The sequence below is a fragment of the Embiotoca jacksoni genome, unplaced genomic scaffold (genome assembly GCF_022577435.1).
Source record: "Embiotoca jacksoni isolate LCO1_2020_lvr unplaced genomic scaffold, fEmbJac1.0.p SCAF_19, whole genome shotgun sequence".
NCBI lineage: Eukaryota > Metazoa > Chordata > Actinopteri > Embiotocidae > Embiotoca > Embiotoca jacksoni.
This window is the reverse complement of record NW_027185329.1, coordinates 4,325,796-4,334,608: the sequence shown is the minus strand read 5'-3', so window position 1 is coordinate 4,334,608 and position 8,813 is coordinate 4,325,796.

The window sequence follows — 8,813 nt, the reverse complement described above, 5'->3', positions numbered from 1 at the left end:
CAATTTAAAACTTGACACCTCTCTGGGGACTTAACATGGGTCCGGAAGAGTTTGATAAACGAGGATGAGAGCCGACGTTTGTCTCAGAACTGCTGTATAGACGATGGAACTTATTCAGATTTTCTTCTGTATAGAGCTGTGCAATGAACTTTGATGCTTTTGTGGCACCGACCAAAATGCCACAAAAGCAATTTTTTGAAATCTATGTAGTATTAAAAACAAAAAAAAAAAGCCTTGTCATTCGGTAACTAGGCTACATCTACACCAACAGGTTTTTGTTTTAAAACACAAAACCTTTACTACGTTTACGCAGTAGTAAAACCCATCAGTGTCAGTGAGCCACAGCGTTTACCACACATCATGTCTCCCACACACAACCTCTATTTCCTCTACTCGGGGAGATAAAACACTCGGTTTCAACTTGGATAAGTAACTCGTACATCAGAACACCTTATTCTATTCTTTTCAAACTAACTTCTAGCCATTTACTTCTGAGTTGACAGCGCTGCAGTAACTGCCAGCAAGATAGCATCTACTGATAGAATATAAAGTGTTGAGGGAACATTGGTAAATTGTTGCATCTGGCGATAGCTTCCATGTGAGGCATTTAGGAAACATCTTTGTACTGTCTCCCAAAAAGTTGCCTTTGAGGCGTTCAGAGGAAATCTGTACACTGTGGCAACAGAAAATAACTTGGCTTACACTCTCCCCCTCTAAACCGCATCAAAGCTAAAAGTTTGTCCCGTCATGTGTAATGTACTTTTCTTGCTCTTCAAATAAAAGACAAAAGAAGGATAATGTAAAAAGCCTTGCTCAGGATTAGTCTCAAAGTCAAGGTATCGGTACTGGTATCGACAAGTTTTGAACGATACAGCCCTACTTCTGGATAATGGAGAAGTTTTAGTAAAGCAGTCACACACATGCACACAGAATAACTTCTCAAACACATCAAAGCACTTTGTGAAAAGCGGAGATGTCACTGGGTAAATGATCAAATGTTTCTCGCTTCCTGAAAACTTGACCTTTTTCGAGCCAAGCTGGTTTCTGTTTGTGGGACACAGACGATAGGTGTCTTAATCAAACCGAAGCATTTGGTCCAGGCCGCCTCTGACAGCTTCAGACAGTTTCTCATTACCGAGCTGGCATTTAGCATTTAGTCATTTTAACATTCAGTTCCACTCTTGTCTGCTGACTCAGAGCACAGTCTGTACTCGGCTACTCCAAAAACACACCAAAACACACTAAACAGTGGGACACTAACAAGGCTTGAAATCTCTTAATCGAATCGTAAAAGCTGATTAATAGACTGATTAAGGATGATGAAGAGAACTACACAGAGATACTGACAAAGTGATGGTGTTTTTTTTTTTTACTTGGTTTGTTCATTTTTTGGTTCATTTCCCCAGCTAATTTGTCGTGTTGGTGGCTTGTGGCTCTTCTGGATTTTAATATTCATACATGCACACACACACTTGGTGTTTTTTACTGATGTGAAAAATTTCATTATACTCATCTCATAGCTCTGCATTCACACTGCAACACGACACACGAAAACTAATCATTTTCCCGTAGAGCTGAGTAACCAAACTTGGCCGGTGTGTGGATGATAAACAAACTTGTCAAAAGCCAAACAAAAAGTTGGCCACAACTGAACTTTTCTGAATTGATGGGCCGCCGACAGCCAATCAAATACTCACCCTTGTCTGTACCCCTATCACTGTGATTTTTGTTTCAATGAACAACGTTTTTTGCAGAGTGGACATGAAACTGATTACAGCCATTGAAAGCTTCCCAGTTCTCTGCTACTTTGATTTGAAAGGCTACAGAAATTAAATGACGCTTCAAGAATGGCTGCATCAAATCATGGAGGACAGTGTTAAAGGACGACTCGAGCTTGATTGAAAATTTTGCTTATTTCCTCCATCTTTGCAACATGTAAACAATTTTTTCGAGCTTACAATATGACACTTCAAAATCTAGGCTGCAGCTACGCTAACACATTTGGTCTTAAAATGCATAACCTTTGCGACATTTATGCAAGAGTAAATCTTATCAATGTCAGTTAGCTACAGCCTTTTCCAGACTTAGACTTTACTTGGGCAGCCCGTCCGTGCTAATAAAAATAATTTGGTTTCAACTTAAGTAAATCTAATGTCTAAAAACATTAAGACGCATTATTTCACCCTTTTCAATCTAATATTTTACAACAAACGAGTGGCTTTTCTGTGTGCAGCAATAGCATACAAGGCGTTTAGGGAACATTGGTCAATTGCAGTGCTCAGCGCTAACTTGTACGTGAGGCATTTAGAGGATATCTATAAAGTGTAGGTAAGGAAAATAAGCTTTACTTCCCCCCTCTAAACTGCACGAAAACGTAAGATTTGTCCCATAATGTCTGATGTAATTTTCTTTCTTTTAAAAATGACTATATAAAATTGATACCGAAAAAAGTAATATTCAGAAACCTGTATCAAAGTCAAGATCTTGGAACTGTCGCTGGTATCAACACTTATTGAATTCATGATAGACTGATGATCTGCTGGCTTTACCTGCAGAGTTTGCACTGTGCCTCATCTTCATTTATGTTTTGAAGGAGCTCCACACAGAACTTTTTGATGGCTGTAGTCGTCTCAGCATGTTTCTGTTGTTCACACCGTTGCATTTAAAGTCACTGCGCCACATAGTTTTACCCGGCAAAGCTCCAGAGCCTGGTAGCAGCATGTTCTTCTTCACCTTATGTTGTTTAATGGTGGTTGGCAGACAGCTTTCAGATGCATTACTGCCACCTTCTGACGGGAGTAACGCTTTACAACCAGGCTCCAGTGAAAGGGTAACATAGGAGGAAATATGGAAGGATGATAGTCGCTTATCGTATTCGACTTTTACATTTTAATGACTATTCAAATAGTTGTCAATCATGACCAACCCCAAAACAAATGTTGTAATAAATCTTCTTTCTGGAACTCTTTTTGAAATATTTTAAGTCCAATGTGATAGTTGAGAAAACAATCTCAGCATGGGGTCTCTTTACTAGCTGTTCTCAGGTAGAGTTGTCATGGAATTGTGGATGATTACATTTCCATTTTTATGTAAACACTTTGATGACTTCTCATTTCTGTTGGCTCAAACAAATGTGTGCTTTGGTGCTTAGAGTGCTGAAAAGGGGAGATTTAAAAAAATATTTTCCATGGCAACAGCCAGTGAATCCTGGTGCAAGACGAGGTCAAAAATGAACATCAGGCTGATATTAGTCTTTTCAAACAGCTAAACAAAATGCAACACTGGTCTCCAACATTATGCCACTGTGATGCATTTTACTACCAGCTCTACATGCAGAAATGAAAACCTAAATATAACCTGCCCTATCCACTATTGCTGATCTGTTTCTGCTCCCAGATCTCACAGTGACTCACTCCCGGAAGAACAATCCGTGTTTCGCTGTTGTTGGTAACCTCTACATGTCCCAGGTGCAATACTTTGGAAAATCCCACAGCACCGAGGCTGTCTGCTTCCCAGGTAATGGGACTTTTAAATGACTACCACAAGCTACCTGTTCTGCACACCCCGCTGCTACACAACACATTATCAGGAGATTATCCCCTGGCATACAGTGAAACCTTATCTTTGGGTTGCAGTTGGGATTATTTTGCTTTTGGAGGCACCAGTAGGAGACTTGGTGATGTAATGAAAGCCCAGCCCATCAAATTAAAAAGACTGGACACCCACTGAAACTCTATATTATCACATTACTCTACAGTATATGCAAGTTGTCTGCAATAAGCTATTTAAAAAATATATTTATATGAAGGTCAGATTTATTTCTTTTGTAGACACACCACATGACTCATAGACTTGGCACAGCACACAAGCGGCGCTGCATTCCTGAGCCAAGAAATGCCTCTGCCATGACAGCACATCAGGCACCACAGGTGACACAGAGACTTGCTGTTAGTTTCCACAGCAGCAAAAGTCTTTTTGCAGCCAAACGCACTGAATGAGCTTGAACTGAAATGACTGATAGAAGTGCTTGAATCCAATATGCGTAATGAGCACAGGCGAATTAGTATATTTATCAACATCTGTGTGCACGTGTGCATTCTTGTGTGTGTGTTTCTGCGAGGATTGCATCGCGGGATTTTTGACTCCCAGTAGATGTCATTATTTTCCACTTGCAAGCTCTCATCTCAGCATGAGCACCGAGGTATTTTTATTATTCTGTCTGTGTTATTTGGCGTCTGTGTCTCTGCACGCGCACGCATGGACGAGCGTGTGGTACAGGCAGGGAGCGAGGCATGCATGTGTTTGTGTGCATTCGCGTGTGGGTTTGTGCTTCACAACATTTTTGTCTCTCAAAAAGTTCCACTTTCTCGTGCTTTCAGGTTAGAGGAGGAGCGCTGGAAATAAAAAAAAAAAAAAGAAGAAGAAGCTACGGCGCATCAAGTGCCACAGCGTCGAGGGAATCGGTTCAAGTCACTGGCACAAACACAATCTTTCATCTCGTTCAGGAGCAAGCGTTTGAATTAACTCCATATGTGGCATGGCTGCCTTTCAGGCTGGCAGGCAGAGGGCTCGTGGGTTAGAAAGTGGGATGGGATTCACCCTGAGAGGAAAGAGATGACACGATCAATTACATTAGCAAAAAGCTTGCAAAAGGCGTTAAAAAGTGCTTTTTCTGAGTGCTGCACCTGGATAAAAGCAGCCAAGTACTGGTTGTGTTGCTGTCAGCAGCATCGTGGACAGCACTATCTGATCAGCACCACGGACAGCGTCCTGATCACTGCACCAACACTTCAGTTCTGATCGCTGACATTTTTCACCAATTAGTCCATGTAGTTCAATTAAAGGAAAGTTGAATTAATCAATCTGAAGCAAACAAGTCTCCACACCCGACCCAGGCTGGTGCACAAGTGATGCTCCTGTAACTCAAATGATGTAAATCTGCTTGAAGGACGAAACTCAGGGGGTTGTCAGTTCAAGTGCTACAAATTCACCTGAATGGAGGGACGTAACAATAACACCACCGAGTCCAACCCGGTCAAGACTCAGTGCTTAGCTGTGATGTGCTGAATAGAGTTCAGCCCTGAATCAAGAAAAAGGGAGGCCGTTTTAAAAAAATGTGTTAACTTTAAATTTGACTCAAATTTGAAATAAATAGTTTTTACCTAACATTTTCTCACAGCAATGTCTTCAAAGGAGATGGATTTATTGCAACAATTTACACTAAACGTTTAGATAAGTACAGAAAATGGCTGGAAGAAACATTGTGCTGGGTTTTGTTTCCCATTTAGAGCATTTTCTGTCTTATCTTTTTTTTTTTCCTAAGGGGTTTTACAAAATTCTAAGAAAACTCACAATATGTGGATTACAAAGCAAACACTGCGTTAATTTTAGGATTTTATCGTTTATCCTCACACAATACAAGGCTTGTCCAGATATTTTATTTTACAATGATTGTCAGATGGTTAAAAGTTTGTGGGGTTGATCAGGGTAATATTCAATCAAATAATTCCTAATTGTCTGTCCTTGTTAGGAGCACGGTTTACTTGATGGTACCAGCAGGTTACTCAGCCATACCACTGGTCTTTTCTGTCCACATTTACAGGAGTCTCTTTTTATAACCCCATAGTTTTTACTTCAGAATCATTCCCACTCCAGCCCACACAAATGAAATGAATTAAGACTCAATGTCTCTACAGTCATTTCACTTACAGCCAAAGCAAATTGATTGGGTTCCCTGCGATGCACAGTCTACTTAATGTTTGTAAGACAGCTGGCAATGAGCTTGCTCTATTAAAACACACAGATGAGCAGATGAGTTTTTAACATTTCACATAGCATTTCACATTATGTTTGAGAAGATTTCCCAGGGGTCCGCTGACTTGAGTTGTAGTGACTGTCACAGCCCCAATCTTACTCCCAATTACATTAAGGTGTAGAAGCATGGCTGGATTAACTTCCTGAGAGGCCCCACGGCATAAAAAAAGGTGTTCTTTGGGCCCATACTGATTCCCAATATACATGGCAATTTCGTTATTTCCATAGACACCCAGAAACCAACCAGTACTGTAGATCTGAAATGATTTGATTAATCTTATTAATCTTAAAATCAATTATGTGTTTAGTGTGATTTGTTTGTCAGGATTATGGAAAAACTACCAACCTGATTTTCATGAAATTTGGTGGAAGGGCTGGGCCAAGAAAACACCCATTAAATTTTGGAGCATATCCACAAATTATTTTTCACTTTAATACATCTTGTGAGATTTGGCATACTAAATGCTATACATCTTAAAATCCTGTAAATGGCAGTAAAGTTCAATAATGAAAAAATATTGGCCATTCTAGAAATACAATGACTCTATGTTACAATCCACATCCATTAGGGATGGGTCATGTTTTTTTTTTTTTTAAATATTTAAATGGTCATTAAAATTGAAAAAATAGAATAGTATTTAGCCTCCTCATCGTTATTCTTTATTTCCCCTGTTTTTAACCGGTGCCTGGTAACAGTCGATTAGTTCCAGCAATTATTGAATAGTATTTTTGCTGGAAATGCCCATCCCTGGCATACACATGTAACAGCAGTCCGCTGAGATACACATGTACTCGTTCAAACTTAATACTGCTAGCAGTCATTATGGAGCACTCTGAGACAGTGTTTTCATAGGTGGAACCAGAACCAGCACAACACCTGAGATGTGAAACTTTTTTAAATGTCATTCTAAAATGGCAATGCGTAGTTTTGAGCTAATGTTCTTTTTGAGCAGCAAAAGCTTCTTCCTGTCACGTCTCCCATTTGGGTTAAATTTGTGAAGTCTCAATTTGATTGTCGACTCAGTGGTAACCAATCGCAATGTCACAGATTGGTTTGTATAATATCATTCTGAATGCCTTGAATTTAGCATTTTGGAGCCAGAGCCTTTTTGGAGGGAACCCCTACTGGCCATCGGTGGTATTGCACTTCATGGCAATTCCACCTTGGCCTCACTTGTCAGACCCGGAAGCTACGACCGCTTTTAAATATAGTCTATACAATTATAGATGCATGGACTTTGACACCAAAAGTTATGAGAGTACCTGCAGATCTTGTTATTGAATTTTGGGGTTCTTCTTTTTGCAGGCCGTCTACTATTGTGTTGATTTTGCTTCGGCGGTCAGTCCTGGAGAAATTGGCAGTCTTTTGAAATCTATGCCATTTGTAGATTTATTTCAAATAAATTGGAGATCTTTTTAAATCCCTTGCGAGGCTCATAGGGATCCACAACCACAACTTTTTTTTTTTTTTGAAAGGATTAAGAGAGTTCTTTAGATCTTGGTATGATGACACCACACAATTCAATAGCAAAGAGAACACCAGACCATAGATGAGCCAGAGGTTTAAATAAGACAGGTCCCGCCTTTCTCTCCCGAAGGAGGTTAAAATCTGTGGCACCTAATTTGAAATTCAAATTTTATGGCTTTATTATTTATTATATTAATGCAAATATTACACAGTGTCGATTTTATATATGTGTATATACTAGCTATAATCATAGGCAATGGAATCGAAGACTATCGAATGTTTACCTGTCCAAACTTCCAAAACAAATCTCACAATTTGCCATATATTTTACACACGACTGTAGGTTATAAACACATCATAGCCATCATGAAAAATAACACATCCAGACATGTAAATGCCCTTTCACCCTCTCTTTCTTCCACACTCTGTATCTCTCTGTCCTCTCCTCCTTTGTAATGAAAACTGCGACCAATCTGAAGCTGAGTAACTCCCTGCAGCAGAGAGAGGGAGACGGAACGAGACGAAGAGAGACTGGGAGAGAGATGAGAGCACACTCAGTGCAGGGAAAGGTAGAAAGTGAGGCAAAAGAGAAAGAAAGAGAGAGGCAGACATGGAGGAGAGGAGGATAATGAGGACAGACACAGAGTGGGGTGTTTCACCACTGGAATATTTCACACTTCACATAATATTTCATTCCTACCGTCAGATTCCCGGGTTTGAGATTCCACCCAGGGCAGACAGATTGACAGACTATTTTTCATCAGCCATGCTTTCCCTTCCCAGCTCCTGAAACTGTAAACCTCTCCCTAAATGACTGCCATAAATCCTCCACAAATCCACATACATTTCTGCCATATTTCTGGTGACAGCTGATTATTTCTGCAGCGGCTAATGTGTGTGTTCACAACTGTGGCGTATTAATCTAAAATCAATGGGTCTATCATTGCTTCGCGGGTGTGTGTGAGTTCATTTGGTTTGATACACAGTTATAAAGAACAACACGTCATTTATGAAGCCAGATACGACTATGTCTTGACCTGGAAAAACTTAATTACTTTGAAATGTGTTTTTATTAAACATTATTTATGAAATATTACTAAAAGAGTAGAGTACAGAATTGTAATTTTCTGACACAATAGCCACTAATGTTGCTACACCTTTCAGACTTCTAATTCTTGCACATATGAAGACTACATGGTAGATTTATAGCAGTTTTTAAAATAACTTGTCTACATTTTAGAAAGAGGTTGACAGAAGTACGCTTCACATTTCCAGGTGGTGATCAGCAATTTATGGCTTGAAATGTTGTTGTTAGATTTTATCAGCTGGAGCTGACTGGCAAGCAAATTAAGTTAGCTGGTTAAAAATGCTATGTTTCCATGACTACTTAAAAAAAAAAAAGAGTCTTGGAAAAGGGCCCAAATATGCTCATGATTTTGTGCTAAATGAAGCTAATGCTGCAGGTCCAAGGCAAACAGATCGTGGAATAATGAATATATTTGTATGAGTTATAACTTTGTTTGATGTACGG